Source organism: Ornithodoros turicata, chromosome 2, assembly GCF_037126465.1.
Source record: "Ornithodoros turicata isolate Travis chromosome 2, ASM3712646v1, whole genome shotgun sequence".
NCBI lineage: Eukaryota > Metazoa > Arthropoda > Arachnida > Ixodida > Argasidae > Ornithodoros > Ornithodoros turicata.
In genome coordinates this window covers 56,480,254-56,497,123 of record NC_088202.1, presented here as the reverse complement: position 1 = coordinate 56,497,123, position 16,870 = coordinate 56,480,254, and the positions used below count along the sequence as shown (strand labels likewise).

Below are 16,870 nucleotides of genomic sequence, written 5' to 3'. Positions count from 1 at the left end.
AACAGCCATTTTTGAAAGGAATGTGCAAAAAGTATCTGTAAATTCAATAGAAAAACATACTGCATCTCTGTTTTGAGTGATCTACAGAAACTTACCGTCTCTAAGTCAACAGCAAGTAAACATATCATGTCAGCACAAAGTTAACAAAAAATCTATAGAAAATCTGGTTTTTCTGTTGGCTCTGGTCTGTTCACTGTGAAAAGAAAACTGGGAGGGTCAACCCTAGCTTTGCTAGATAATCGCACAGCAAGTCAAAAGAATTTCAACAGGACCTCCTGTATGATCTGTCTACATAAAGTAAATATAATTGCAGTAAACAAGCTTTGTACACGTTGTCAACGGAAGTTCCGTCATAGAAAGTACACGTAATATAGCCCACAGGTAGTGCACACATAATCAACAGAAATTCCTGTTGACTTGATCAGCAAGAAGTCAAAGTTAACAGACTGTCAATGTAGGAAACAAGGAGTACATAAGAAGTCTGTAGAAAGGCAAAATCCATTTTCATAAGGGCCAGAGGAGTCACTAGGCGTCGAAGTACGGACCGACGGTCTCCTCTCAGCAGAGCAATACGTGTCCGTAGCCGAGACGAGAGAGCTGCTTCTGCGGCGCTGTCGGCCTGCTCATTGCCTTCGACAACGCAATGGGCTGGAACCCATTGGAGAACCAGCCTGTGCCCTGCTTCGTAGACAAGTCTGTAGGTCATTAACACATCCACAACCAACGGTGCGGATGAGCCTCGGATGCCAGAATTTTCAATTGCTTGCAGCGCAGATGTTGAGTCAGTGAAGACCACCCAATTCCGTGGGGTGAAGTGAACGATGTGCTGCAGAAAGAAAAGTATGGCATAGAGTTCCGCAGATGTGGATGAGGTTTGATGCGAAAGGCGACGTCCTTCCACTACACCTTCGGATGCCATATAGTTAGCCATTAGTTTTAAGACTATATATTAATTAATAATATATTTACTATCGGAATTCAATATTCCATTTCGAAGTGCTCCCCAAGGCTAAGAAGATGATTGACTAGGTTTCCACTCGATAGAGGGAGCCTTGATTGTGTGCATGTTTCTTGACGCTATAAGACTTCAGCGCTGGGATGGGATTACGGATGCCGACGCGGACCTGCCATTTCGAGATGCGCCATCGGTGTATGCTGCGGCAGAGGTAGAAAACTTCGCGTCTACCAGAGCATAAAAATGGGCTCGGAAGACTTGGGGGGGGGGGGGGGGAACGTGATCGTTTGTGGACACTGTAGTAGGATATGTAGTCAATATAACGCACACTAACACGCACTTCTCACGAAGGCAGTCTATCGTTGTGCCGTTGCGTATGGTCGGCCGTTCACAACACCCATGATGTCCAACTTGAACGTCTTCTTCATATAGTCGATAACCAACCCTATGTTGCCGTCCTTGACGTTAACGTTAAAGTCTCCACAAACAATGAGCGGCACTTGGGTACAGTGCGCCGATTTTACCCAGGAAAACTTTAGTTGCGTTTTAGGAGTTCATGGCAAAAGATTCCAAGTGACGAAAGGTTTGATTTGGTCTCGTGAAACGTTTGGCGAGAGGTAAGCAGCATAATGGTTCTATGACCATTGATAGTGCCCTCGATTGCGCACAGGTCTCTCGCTTCTCGTTTCGTTTTGATGGGCGGATGCCATGGGGTGACCGCACTTTTCCCTTGCTTGGCGTAAAGTGCGACACCAGCCGCTCTGCTCTCTTGGCGCATGCGGAACGACATGCACCCGCATCCGCTTGTCTCACACGGATCATCAGTCCGCGTTTCCGTCAACCCGAGCACATGCTCCTTCGTAAGAATTGCATCACCCTGAACGTCCATTCTGCGTGTCCACAAAATCTGAAGGTTCGCTACGGCCATGCTCAGAGTTACGATCGTGCCAGGAGCGCTTGTTTTAGCCATCTGCGACCGACTTGAGAAGCTTCTCTGCGCGTCGCGTAGCGGTATCTGGCCTCTGGCGCTCGAGTCGTCGAAACTCGTCGTGCAGATGCTTGTCCGCGTTGCGCTTGGTGTGACAGAATATCAGGTCTCCGTCGACATTACTGATGTACAGGCTCTCGAGGCTACATGGCAACGCGCGACATGGCCACATAGACGAGGTGTTACGGTTGTGACTTACTATATAGGAGTACATTACCTTGCTGTAGGACGCACCTTGAAATGTATTAATGGTCATGGCGTTGGCCTAGACGAGAGGGAAGTGAACGAGTTTGCAGGCGACACACGCTTTGTTGGACATCATTGTGGCCACCGCTCTCAGGTTGGTGGAAACCCTGTCTGGACTGAGACGAGGGTGGATGGCACGTAGTGAGGCGGCCTTGATTTTACCTCTGTGGCCCGTTACTTCACCAACAAACCGGAGCCATAGACGGACGATGCGACCTACTCCATCGTTCTCGATGAATTGGAGAGTCCCCATGAAGATGTTAACGATGCCGTCGTGCACGTCGACATTTGTCGTGATCACGTCGTTTACACTGTAACTCAGTGGTGTCGAACGATACTGGCGACATAACGAGGTCACGCAGTCACTAGGGGGTCTCAGCAGGTCGCAAGCGCTCTACGAAAGCGATTCTATAAAGGAGGCTGTTAAAGGGACGGTCTCGTACCCCCTGCCCCTTTCATAAAGTGTACCATTCGATTGCCCTTTGTTGAAAACGGAATACTGCTAATTTACCCGACAAAACACGCCACAGTTATTAAATAACCGAATTAAATTGATAAAGATTGCAGAGCATGCCGCGATCTGTGTTGGCAACAATAAGAACAGCCACGTCGCCCTGCGGGTAAGTCCGTGATAGGATACAGAAATCGTCTACTTTTGCGCGCGCTAGTGCATCGGCGTGAGCAGACGACTGTCAGAAGTTACTGGGCACCGCGGCAACTCTCGTACATTTTCTTTCAGTTCTCAGGTGAAAAACGCGCATTCTAAGTAGTGGCAAGCATGGTGGTTCAGAACAACTATGTTAATCCTCAGAGACAAGTTAAAAGTCACAGAACAACCCCATCCACAATCACAAAACCGAAGTCGCTGGCCATCGGCGCGCGCGGTCGCATTACAGCTCCGACCAAAAATATATTACGCGCGCTTCCATTACACTCCCCGTTGTACACTGATCATGCTTCGAAATGAAGTGTCGCTGACGACGTACATGGAGAAGGAGTATGTTTATTTAAAAACCGCATTAAATACTCGCGGAAAGGAAACACGTGACTTAGCTTCCACGTATCCAGTTGTGCGCCACATTATGGGACACCCCACAGTCAATGCTCGGACTACATTTTCCGCTCGCGGAGGTACATGCCTGAGTGTCCCCATTTCGAGGGCAAAGGGGATTACTCAACCCAAGGTGCTTCTGCAAGTTACAATTACCATGACAACGACGACGCACCCGCAGGCCGACGTCAGACGTGACGTATGCATGAGAGAAGCCCAGCTTTCGTCGTCTGTTCTTACGGCACGTTTGGACAAATTCCTCGAAAACGACTTGGTTATTCCGAATGAAACTTTCACGGTTGTATGTGTACAGTACTCGTGGAGCTAGTTTTGGCTAAGTTTCGGAATCGCCCCGGCTGTACGAGACCGTCCCTTTAAAACAGAGATCCATAACATGATGCCAGTCACTTCAGAGAAATACGGGATTATCGTTTTTTTAGAAACCACTATCATGAAGAGATTCGAATCTGCTAAATCCCCGCCCGCCGAAGAGTTCCTTATCAGCCGAGGCGCGCAATGAAGGAACAAAAGAGGGGGAGATAACGAATCGCGAGAGTGAAAGTGTCCCTCTCCACTGACGCTAGGCTTCCAAGCCCCAGAAATGCGTTAAAGCGGTTAACGCCCCACACTCTTAGAAATGAACTTCACCGCGTAGCACGCTCCTAGCCAACCATCATCTCGAATGATATCGTTATCTGCCCTGATTTGTTGAAAACCGGAGGCGTACGCCTTTTTTGTGACAATTATGAACAGCAAAAGTGTCACAAAAAAGGCGTACGCCTCCCGTTTTTAACAAATCAGGGCAGAATAACGATATCATTCGAGATGATGGTTGGCTAGAAGCGTGCTATGCAGTGAAGTTAATTTTTAAGAGTGCGAGGCTATAAAGAAATGCTATCGCATTTAAAAGGAACGAGGAACAAGACATGGCGATGTTAGACTTCATTCCAGTATACGCTGCTATGTTGAGTTGAGTGACACGTTGTCAGATACATTACCATATGCAGAATACTGGCTTCAGCACTCGCTTCGGATTATCAAAAATAAGGAACGTTGTGTAAATCTTCTCTCAGGGTTGTGCAAGCGAGGCCATGTGCATTGCTATGAACGTACGCTTCTCTTCGCTATTACTTTTACCGAAACGCACTTGCTGATTAAAATCGTAAAATGTAAGATGCGTACTCTGCCTTAACGTATCCCTATTTCGTGAACACCGACGCACAGCGGTGCAAACCGCTGGCATCACGTAAGGTTGTTTTCGTTAGTGTGGTCCCAGTACCACAAATAAAATTGTCTTTCCCACTGCGACTTCGAAGAGGACGAAGGGAAACTAACAAAAGTGACCTTCCCATGATGTTTGAACGAACTCTGTATAATTAAACGAACATCTGTGTTGAGTGTAACGTGCAGTGCATCGCCCATGGCTGCCAGCAGGGTTGCGGGGTTGCCACTCCGGAGTTGATTTCGGAATCATTCCAGATTTAGCAGAGCCCGGAATGGAAATGGAATGAAATGGCGAAAACTGTCCTAAGAATGGGAATGGAATGGTCTGGGTGCCCCGGTGGCAGTTTTGGTTTCAACGTACTGGGTTTCTGCCTTCGTACCCTTTGCACCGCACCTGCACACGGTCAAGAGTGAAATAACCCTGTCTTTGTGCTTTTTCCGTGCTTGGTAATGTCAACCTCCTATAGCACTGCTGGACCTGCCAGTATGGTTACCGGTCCTTTTCTTTTATTGAGGATATTAACGGAATGGAATTGGGTTGCCAAGCCATTCCAGGAGTGGGAACTGACCATACCTTTTAATTCCGAGGAATTGAAAGGAATGGAATTATCGCAAGTCTCCATTCCTAGGAATGGAATTGGAACGGAATGGGAGATCCCGTTCCGCAACTCTGGCTGCCAGTATATCTATAGTACCAGCGTGGGTATTGTACGGGCCACAGGGGTGGCATCCAATGATTTGCTCCGTAGACGAAAGCGTGCCGGGCGAACGCAATGCATCCTGGACAGGTGCTCGTCGCACGTCACAGCAAACGTCAAGGCACACGTGACCTTAAAGGTGGCGGCGCCCGTGATCGGCGGCCAGACCGTTTGTAAACAATGCGGTTGTTGTTTCTGCACGACGTTTTTGGTGTCTTTCGATCACGGTAATTATTTTTATTCAATAATCGCGCAGTAAATCGCGCAGTTTTAAACATAAAGCCTCGTATTGTGGACAACTTCCAAAGATGTGACGACGACCGCGCGTTAAGACTCACCGGGCCGATGCGATGTACTTAAACTAAGGCGAAATGGGCTACCATGTTGCGGAAGAAGCACCGCATAGTTTACGCTGGCAAATTACGTTCATCTCTTGGTGTTATGACGACGAAAATATGTCGGTAAGCGGCAAAGTGACATGTAAACAAAGTCACATGATCTCAAAATGACGTTTTCTATTACGTGCGACCAGGACAAGATGGCAGTTCTGCCAAAAGTACCCGCTTGGGGGTAGTTGGGTAGTTTCATTTTAAATCGAACAACGTGTGAAAGTCGTATTTTTTAATTTGCCTAGAAAAAAATGTCTGGTAGATGACAGCTCAAACGACGCAAATCGCGCCACGTGCGCTGCTCGTGCGTGGAGTAGTTTCCGCGTGGGAGAGGAGGAAAGTCTGTGGCTGCTTGAGCGCGCTTTCTCCTGGGCCGACTTTGACGGGATCTAGCACCGCTGATTTTTTGCCTAGGAACTGGAGGTTTTTTGTGATTGTAGGCTGGCACCATAGACACTGTCGACAGCCACCCACAGAATTCTGAGGGCCACAGATTTTCTGTTAAAAAATGCCAAACTTGGCGTAAACGTTCAAAAAGGCCAAATTTTGTTAACAATGTGCATCATGACGGAACGTCTGAGGACATCGAGCTTAGTACCATTCGATAGGACGTTGAAATAACTTTCGTGCTGTATAAAGTTCATTTTTTTCAGTCCAGTGCTTTCTGTGTTATTAGCTTGAGAATCGCACATGGTAGGCGAAAATTGCCAGTGTTGCATCTCAATTTTCTCAAAAATGCCATCTTCGATTTCCTTGATTATTTTTGAAAAGGTGGCGTCATGTCTCTACTTTATACCCCAAGTAAGACAATCTTTTATATTTACCTGAGAGACGCACAGCAATTTTTTTGGTCAGGTATGGCCCACGAGGCTGCAGCCTTGCGCGCCCCATCCACGAACACGCGACCTTCAACCTCTTCTTTGCTTCAGGTCTCCCGCTGGCGGAGTAATCAATGACCGCACTTCGTGAGCTTGTTGTAGTATCCCCAGAGCATTACTTTACGTTTACCAAATGGTCTCCCAGTTCCGTCAGGCTCATTCAAACCGTGGGAGAGTACATGAGCTGCCTGTGCGCCCTTGACGAGAAGCCCCAGACCGCGAACATACCGACAAAGTAGTGAGAAGAAACGAAGCGCTTCGTAAAGATCTTTATCCAGTGGTAACATCGTAGCTTTTGTTTCAGGTTGCCGCCAGACCCCCAGGCAGTGTGAAATTCACATCCTTTTCATTGGTAAAAGAACGTTGTGGAAGTTTCGAAAAACGTAAAATGTGCCCATTGCGAGACCCCTGCAGATGGTGGCTGCCACCATTGGATTAGTATCATCCGAAAGTTTTACAGAACCTTTCACATATAAAGTGACTGGGTTCAAGTGCATTTTTCGTCCGCCTAGTATAGCAAAACCACGAGTGGTAGGCGAAAATTTTGCATGTTCGACCTTAATTTCTTCAAAAACGCCAGAATATTTTTCACAATTTATTCCACAGGGGCAGAATTATGCCTGTACTTTGCGCTGCTGGTAAGGTAGGTACCTTTTCTCTTTTTGATTGAGACGCTGGGCTACCTTTCCGTGGAGCGATTTTTCCACACAAAGGCGCTCCTTGTATGTTTACGAGCGCGCTTTACTTCGTAGTCTTTGCTTTGTAATTTATTGCCCAGATGTTGCATTCTGTACTTATTTTGCACCTATGGTACGTATGTTTATTTTTTCCTTTGGAGACGCAGGGCAATACTTTCGTGGGCGCCTTGAACTTGCCATTACGCACTTTCATGGGAGTTGCACGTACGCACGTGCGCATATTCACTATTCTCCCGCACATATGCTTGAGGCAATGCACATACGCACGCTATGAGGCTGTCGGGCGAGTTACTATTAGGAAGGCAGAACTACTGCCACAGGGGACAGAAAGTTACAACATGTGAGAATACAAATTTGTGGCCGCCTGGTTGCAGCCGTCTCTTAGCTTGGGCGCAATAAGTGATAGTTCCGAAGCTGTGCATGCTACCTTTAAGTAGTTTTACGCCCCATAGCGTTATTTCGGAACCACGGCGAGTACTATATACAAAGCCCGTAAGACTGCTGTGATGACAGTATGTTGCTGCTCTCAAGTATAAGACGTTCGCCCTCCACGAGCTGTGTCAGTGCCACCGTGGGAATCAAAATTTCCGACAGAACAACGCACAACTAAAATCCCTCGTTTCCGGTAGCCGTAGGTACCTTAAACCCTCGGTGTGGTCTTCAGTAATCCTTTTGGCATCCATGAGCGTGAACCCAGTCACTTTATATCATGTGAAAGGTCATATCTAAACATATCGGATGTTGCTAATCCAATGGTTGCATCCATCACCTGCAGGGGTCTCGCAATCGGCACATTTTACGTTTTGCGAAACTTCCACAACGTTCTCTTACCAATGAAAAGGACGTGACTTTCACACTGCTTGGGGGACTGGTGGCAACCTGAAACAAAAGCTACGATGTTACCACTGCATAAAGATCTTTACGAAGCGCTTCGTTCCTTCTCACTACTTTGTCGGTATGTTCGAGGACTGGGGCTTCTCGTCAAGGGCGCACAGGCAACTCATGTACTCTCCGACGGTTTGAATGAGCCTGACGGAACTGGGAGACCATTGGGTAAACGTAAAGTGGTGCTCTGGGGGCACTACAACAATCTCACGCACTGTGGTCATTCATTTCTCCGTCAGCGGGAGACCTGTAGCAAAGAAGAGGTTGAAGGTCGCGTGCTCGTAGGTGGGGCGCGCAAGGCCGCAGCCTCGTGGACCCTGCCTGACAAAAAAAAATCGCTGTGCGTCTCTCGGGTAAAAATAAAAGATTGTCTCACTTGGCTTCTAAAGTAGAGGCATGACGCCACCTTTTCAAAAATAATCAAGGAAATCGAAGATGGCATTTTTAAGAAAACTGAGATGCAACATTGGCAATTTTCGCCTACCATGTGCGATTCTCAAGCTAATAACAGAGAAAGCACTGGACTCAGAAAAAATGAACTTTATACAGCACGAAAGGTCTTTCAACGTCCTATCGAATGGCACTAAGCTCGATGTCCTCAGACGTTCTGTCATGAAGCAAATTGGTAACAAAATTTGGGCCTTTTCGAACGTTTGCGTTAAGTTTGGCATTTTTAACAGAAAATCTGTGGCCCTCAGAGTTCTGTGGGTGGCTGTCGACAGTGTCTATGGTGCAGCCTACAATCACAAAAAACCGCCAGTTCGTAGGCAAAAAATCAGCGGTGCTAGATCCCGTCAAAGTCGGTCCAGAAGAAAGCGCGCTCAAGCAGCCTCAGACTTTCCTCCTCTTCCACGCGGAAACTACTCCACGCACGAGCGTCGCACGTGGCACGATTTGCGTCGTTTGAGCTGTATATTTTTTTCTGGGCGAATTAAAAAATACGACTTTCACACGTTGTTCGATTTAAAATGAAACTACGTACCCAGTTACAACAATGGCGGGTTTGTGTCACCCCTGTGGTGCGGGCCATATAGTCTCTGACACAATAAGCGCATACTAAAACAGTGGCCGCGTTTACATGCACACATAGGTCGACTAAACGTGTTAGTCAACTTTTCTTGCCCAGTCGACTTCTACTCGTTTACATGTGGGAGGCTGGGCGACTTAATGAATCCCACACGCCAGGCGACTTACGAACGACTTATCGGATGGAAGATCTCTTCAAGTTCGACAACAAACATTCGATGGTTTGGAGTCAAGTTGTGATGCAGTATTGATTTCCAGGATGATACACAGCATGAAATCCGTGCTCTCTTTATTGCAAAGACACGTCTGCTGATGGCGAGGAGCTCCCGTTTCCGCCATGTTGCTTCTTGCGAGAAGGGAAATCACTGGTGGGGTGGAAGTGACGTAGCGAATAGGACTTGCAAAGTCGTCTTTGCCGGTTTACATGGCAGAAATGCAGTCGACAGCTGTCACCTAAACTACCCAACGTTCCTTCCCTTCTTTTTCTTAATAAACAAATCCCCCCCCCCCCAACGTTGTCGATTCAAAGGCGTCCTATCGACGGCTTAGTTAAGTCATTTTGCAACCGTTTACATGCAAGCCGTATGTCGCCTTCTGTGGCTACGTCGCCTTCTGCCGTCTTCATGTAAACGCAACTAGTGTGACTTTGTAAGTGCTTCTGTTGGACATGGCTGCAGTGAAGAAAATTGTGGGCCCTGCCAGTGTTGCCAGGTCTACTCAAATTTCAGTAGATCTACTGGACTTCGAGTCGGTCTACTGAAATACTGAAAAAAGAACAAAACGCGCTTAAATCTACTGAATTTTTTGCTAGAAGCGTGGTTGTACATAGCGAACTTCAATTCACGTCTGCTCGCACTGTCTTGTTGCATTGTAGCCCGAGTAGGAGTGAGAAATGTCGTTTTGACATAGTGAGGCGTCTACGTGTTATCTGGCATCTGCAAGCAGTCACCTTTAAAAACGCGAGCGGCTGCCCAAGTAAAACAATTTATCGCAAAGACATTGCAGAAGTATGCATATTCTACAGGACACCCGGTAACATACTAAACATGTCTAGTTCCGACGAGCTTCGGTCGTTAGGAAGTTTCGTTGTAAACCTCCTCTGTCTGCCGCATTCGAGCGCGTGCGTGGAACGGATATTTTCTGAGGTCAACCTCATGAAAACGAAACAGCTTTCGACAGAAACTATCACTGGACTGCAGCACACAGAGCGACTGATAGGAGACAAGAACTGCTGTAACTTCACTGTGACTTAGTAGAAACTGAATGTACATATCTGTATGGGAGGGTGAGCCAGAGTACGTGATCGAATGTCGGTGTGCAAGCACGTTTTTACTGTGTACACCATATATAAAATGTACATTTTACCTATTCTATCGCCTATACAGGGTGTTCCATTTAAGATTGACCCCACCTTTAAAAAATCATGAATCATCGCAGAAGAATGAAACCAAGTGCATAGTGTTACCAGTGACCTGGAGCATTTACTAGTATTTTTTGTCGCGCAATTAACTGATTAATTAATTAATTTAATTTTCTAACTTTTTAATTAGGAGGATCACACCGGAGATGTCAACTGTGAAGTTGTAGGCGTTGACATGAGAAAGCGAATGCAGTGTGTTGGAACTCTCTAGCTTATACGAGTCTTTTTTTCCCGGGCCAGCAGAAAGGGCCCGGAGTTCCGAAACCACGACGGAATCAGTTTCCGTCGCGCGAAAAGAGCGCTTCATTGGAGCGCTTTCTCACGGCCGCTTGACGAACAAGCATTGATGCCGTCCGTTCCGCCGATGCTGTTATCTGTCACGGGTGCGGGGTCACCAGCAAGGTCACTGTGGCGCTTTATCTCTTGATTCTTTGTTTTTTAGGCGTGAAACGACACAAAACACGGGAAGCGGAAGATATCTGCTCACGGCTTACTTTGAACCACGGGCGCGAGATTATTAAATCAATACGAAAGAAAGAAAAACTGTGGGCTATCACTGTGTCGACATTCTTTGTTGAACGCTCTGAGTGACAAACAATGCCCTACTCCAACGAACAGAAAGCGGACATGGTCCTTGCCCTAGGTGCTGCAGGGGGCAAAAAGAAAAAGGCAGTCAAGATATTTCAGAGGTGGCACCCTGGCACAAGACCACACCCATCGACTATTGTCCGTCAATACGAGGCGCTGAAGCAATATGGCAGGTTCATCAAGGAGCGTTGTAGGCCAGCGGAGCTGTCCGACGATGTTCGCATCAACATTTTGGCATTTCTTGAGGCCTACCCTGAAGCTAGCCTCCGCGAAACGAGCAGGCAGACAGACGTCCCGTTGTCTACGGTGTTTAGAGTGGTAAAAGAAGCAGGCCTCCATCCATACCACATACAACTTCACCAAAGGTTGGAACAAAAGGACTTTGAAAGCCAGTTGAACTACGCCAACTGGCTTTTGCAGATCGTCTATGAGAACCCCCAATTTCTAAGAAATGTCATATGGACTGACGAGGCAAATTTCTCTCGTGACGCACAGGTGAACTTGCATAACGCTCATTACTGGAGCGCTGCTAATCCGCATTGGCTTGGAAGGATGCGCCACCAGTATAAGTGGTCGCTCAACGTGTGGTGCGGTATCTACGACGGAACTCTCATTGGCCCCGTCTTCCTTGATGGGACACTGACCGCGGTGAGGTACCTCAATGAGATTCTATTGGGCCCCGTGGAAGAGTTCTGCGCCAACGTTCCACTGGCACGGCTTGGCAAGCTGTGTTTCAGCACGATGGCGCACCCGCCCACAGCTCTAGCCAAGCTCGTGCCTATCTCGACAGGGCATTTCCTAGCCGATGGATAGGAAGGGACGGACCTGTGTCGTGGCCTGCGAGGTCCCCAGACCTGACGCCGTTAGATTTCTTTCTGTGGGGATATCTGAAGGGTCGCGTGTACGACCAGGAGACAACACCACCTGACGCCCTGTTATGACTTGGCGACTGGCGCTAGACCGGACGACACCAGATCAGCTGCATATGCGAAAACACGCTGCAGCGAAACCAGAGATTCACTTGAGATCCACCAGTACCTTCGCCGTCAAAGATCAATTGTCTGCCGCCAGTTGAAGATGAAAGGAACCGAGCTGTGCGGTGCGTGAGAACCACGTTGACCTTGTGCACCCAAAGACTTTATATAACATTGGGCACTACAGCCCATCTCTCTCATTTCTACTCTGACATCATGTGAATAAACTGCTACGTCTCTATCTTCCCTCGCTGAGTCTCCTTCGGCCTGCTACCACACCCGGAGTCGTAACAACTGGTTGGCAGCGTCGAGATGAACTTCGTCGGGTCATGACTTTTGGTGCGGATGAGTGTTCAGTTTTCTCCATTGGTTTGCCAGACTATTAGCTTCACAGCGCTTAGTGAAACTGCAGCGATAGTTGGAGACCTGTTGATTTCTTTGAAGCGTATAAGTGTCAATTTCAGGAAAAACAGTACAGTTTGGAGTATAGCCGGCACTAAATGAGCGTCATGGATCTAAGTAAGTTGCGCGTGCCAGATCTTTTTGCTCTGTGTGAGGAATTAGGGATCAGCGTAGGGAAGGCGAAAAGAAAGCCACATATCATAGAGCTCATTCGTGAAACAGACACGGAAGATAGTGAGCTACTAGAATGCTGGGAACTGATTGTGGAAAAGCGTGACGCAGAGAAAAAGGAACGAGAAGAGAGACTGTTGATTGAACGTGAGGAAAAACAGAAAGCACATGAATTGGAAGTCAAAAGGCTAGAGTTAGAGATAAAACAACTAGAGGTTGAACGTTCCAATCGTGCTTCCGCCCCACCTAATGAGAGGGGGACTGAAACTTTCAAAATGAAGGATCTTATGCAGCCTTTAAGATAGGAGAGGACATAGGTCTCTTTCTCGTGAATTTTGAAAGGACATGTGAGAAGGTCAGATTTTCGAAAGAATCTTGGTCACAAAAGTTGTTGACACTTCTCCCTTGTGAGGCAGCTGATGTAATTGCCAGGCTGAACAAGGAGGACGCAGAAGATTATGACAAGGCCAAGTCTGCACTCTTAAAGAAGTATCGCTTGTGTACGGAAGCTTTCAGACAAAGATTCCGTAGCGCATCGAAAAAAGCAAACGAGTCGCATCCTGAGTTTGCGTACCAGCTGAAAGCTAGCTTAGTTGAGTGGCTTAAAAGCGCCGGAGCTTACGAGGATCGCGGAAAGGTCATTGAATGCTTCGCGGTAGAACAGTTTTACCGATGCATTCCCGAACAGGCCAAATTTTGGATTCAGGACAGGTTAGAGAAACCTGATATTCAAAAGGCGGCAGAGTTAGCAGAAGAGTACTCAACACGGAGAGGTCTAAGAGAAGACCAAGCCGGTAGGCCATAAACTACCAGGGACACCCGGGCAGAATTTGTAAAGAAAGCAGAACGAGGTAAAGAAGAGCCACGAAGGGCATCAAGCAAAGAAGGGCTGGCAGATGGGGTGACGACCCCGAAAAGGGAAAGTGCGGACGTGCCTAGCAGGGCGAACGCTAGGGCATTCGAGGCTAAAAAGCCAACGGTTTGCTACAATTGTAATAAGCCAGTTCATATTGCGGCACAATGCGACAAGAAGATGGTGTTTTCTTACGTTAGTGAAAGTGAAGATATCCGGAAGCTCTTGGAGCCATACATGACAAACCTAAAAGTCAATGGAAAAGAGTGTAGTGTACTCCGTGACTCGGCAGCGACGATGGACGTAGTTCACCCCTCGTACGTGAGGCCTGGAGACCTCACAGGTGACTGTGCCTGGATTAGGCAAGTCGTAGAAGAAAACAGTGTTTGTCTTCCAGTGGCCAAAGTGTCAATAGAAGGGCCTTTCGGCATACTCATTACAGAAGCAGCGGTTTCCGCGAATCTTCCGTTACACTATCCGTATCTGTTTTCGAATAAGTCGGATCAGCTTCTGCGTGAAAGGGGGCAATGTTTTTCAGTAGAAACGGTACAGGCGCTGACACGCTCGAAGGCGCGCGAACTTGCTGTACAGGTGAGGCTTGACCGTAAGGAAAATACCGCTGAGCCAGATACCGATTCTATGGCGTCAGGCGGATTAGAAGATCAAAAGGGTACAAGTGATCAGAGCGAAAGAGAAGAAAGTAACCGTGCTGATGATGATACCGCATCGTGGTCAGGCACAGGAAGTGCTGATGATCCGGACGAGGGTTGTGCGTTTTTAACGCCGGTATCGAGCAGCTTCCAAACTTTAGCAAAAGTTGATCGCGCAACACTCATAGCGGAGCAGAGAAGGGATCCGTCAATGATAAATCTCTGCGACAGTATTAGAGAGGGCATCTCCAAGGATAATGTCACGTTCTATGAAAAGTCGGGTTTGTTGTATCGGCAGTACAGGGACAAGAAGGGTAGCGTGCATACGCAGCTTGTTGTTCCAAAAAGGTACAGAGAGGACCTTTTGCATTTGTCACACGGTAGCTCGTGGTCAGGACACCTCGGGGTTCGAAAAACGAAAGCTCGCTTGACGACCGATTACTACTGGCCGGGTTGCTGGAAAGACGTCAAAAATTGGGTGATGTCTTGCGACACTTGCCAGCGTGTAGGGAAGCCGAATAACAGACTCAAAGCACCGATGTGTCTAGTACCAATCATCACTGAGCCCTTTCGAAGGCTGGTAATAGATATTGTTGGGCCGTTACCCGCGATACAGCAAGGACATCGTTATGTGTTAACAGCGCTGTGTCCGGCAACAAAATTCCCAGAAGCGGTGCCACTCAAGGAACTCAGTTCAGCTCAAGTAGTTGACGCACTACTTTCGATCTTTGCCAGGGTGGGTTTTCCCTCGGAAATACAGAGTGACAACGGCAGCGTGTTCACAAGCAATCTTACCACTACTTTTCTAGAAAAGTGTGGGATGAAAATAATTCACAGCTCTATCTACCATCCTCAGTCAAACAGTGTGGAAAGAATGCACTCAGTCCTAAAGCGGATACTAAGAGCTTTGTGCTTTGAACACAAGACCAATTGGGAGTCTTGTCTCCCAGCCGCGATGTTTGCTCTTCGTTCGGTTGCCCACGAGACTACAGGTTTTAGTCCCGCCGAACTAGTGTATGGGCGTACGTTGCGTACACCCTTGCGCATGTTAAAAGAATCTTGGGAAGGGCAAGGAGAAGATCCCACTGTGGCGCAATACGTCCTGGATCTCCCTAACCGTCTACATAACGCTAGGGAAATAGTGGAAAGTAACATGAAGGCCGCCCAAGAGAAAGGTAAATCCTACTACGACAAAACGGCAAAAACAAGGACATTTAAAGCAGGTGATAGAGTCATGCTCTTAAAGACTTCCAAGCAGAACAAGCTAGAGGTGCGCTGGGAGGGTCCTGCGCGAGTTGTACATAAGTTTTCGGAAACAAACTATGCCGTCAAAATGGAAGGCAGGCGCAAAGAGGTTACGATATATCATTGCAATCTCATGAAACCTTACAGGGAACCAGAGGCTATCGTGAACCTAACCCTAAACGTACCGGAAGAAATGTCCCAGGATATACTTACGGTGGGGGAAAACCCAGAGTTCACAATTGACGAACTGTTTACCAAGATGGGAGATTTTAACTCGTTACCCCAACATCAGTTGTCCGATGTGAAGGAGGCGCTTGCGGAATTTCGGGATGTTTTCTCGAGCACACCGGGTAAAACTACATTGGTGGAGCATGACATCGAGCTCATTAGTGACGAGCCGATCCGCTCCAAACCATACAGGGTATCCCCCCGACAAAGACAAATCATGGAGGCGGAAATCAAACGCATGTTGGATCTGGGGATAATCGAACCTGGAGAGAGTGACTGTACTTCGCCACTAATACTGGTAGAAGTGCCAGGGAAGGACCATAGACCCTACATAGGTTATAGGAAGTTGAACGCTATTACTCGCGATCAGATGTATCCTATACCGAACATCGAAGAAAGGGTGGAGAGTATAAGTAAAGCAAAGTTTATTTCAACTTTGGATCTAGTTCGAGGCTACTGGCAGGTGCCTCTATCGGAGCGCGCTAGTCGGTTCGCCGCTTTCGTTTCCCCAGTGGGGACATTTCGCCCACGAATGCTCAGTTTTGGGCTCAAGAACGCCCCGTTTTGTTTTTCGAGTCTCATGGGTCGCGTCCTAAACGGACTGCGAGAATTCGCACTCCCATACTTGGACGACATCGCCATTTTCTCAAACAGTTGGGAAGATCACATTCGCCATTTGCGGATCGTTCTAAAAAGGCTTCGTGAAGCAGGGCTGACAGTGCGAGCCGAAAAATGCCAAATAGGGAAGGCTGAAGTGAGCTACCTGGGGCACATAGTTGGGCAAGGGTATCGCCGCCTGGCTGATGTAAAGATTGCTGCAGTAGCAGATTATCCACCACCCACCACAAAAACGGAGTTAAGAGCGTTTCTGGGTCTCGCTGGATATTATCACCACTACATTAAGAACTACTCGAACATAGCCAGTCCTCTCACCGATGCACTCCGAAAGACGGAACCGAGTGTAGTCAATTGGGATGACTCGAAAGAAAAAGCCTTCAGAACACTCAAAGATGCGCTTACTCATAAGCCCGTGCTAAAAGCACCTGACTATAATCGTACATTCATTGTCCAGTGCGACGCCAGCGACCGGGGAATCGGAGCAGTTCTTTGTCAACTAGACGAAGGAGGACGAGAACGGCCGATCTTGTACATAAGTCGAAAACTTACTGGCCGGGAAGAGGATTATTGCGCGTCCGAAAAAGACCCTTACAAAAATGCCAAATGAGTACCTATAGAGAGCCAAATGTATTCTTATTGAGTCTATAGAAACTCAATAGAAAATCAGGTCCTAATGAGTTTCC

At 47.6% G+C, this 16,870-nt stretch overlaps 1 protein-coding gene across 3 annotated transcripts in view; it reads right to left on the bottom strand.

Annotated features, from left to right (window-relative positions):
• Positions 1-16,870, bottom strand: part of LOC135385452 (uncharacterized) — a 99,365-nt gene that overhangs the window by 62,990 nt on the left and 19,505 nt on the right. The window lies entirely within an intron of this gene.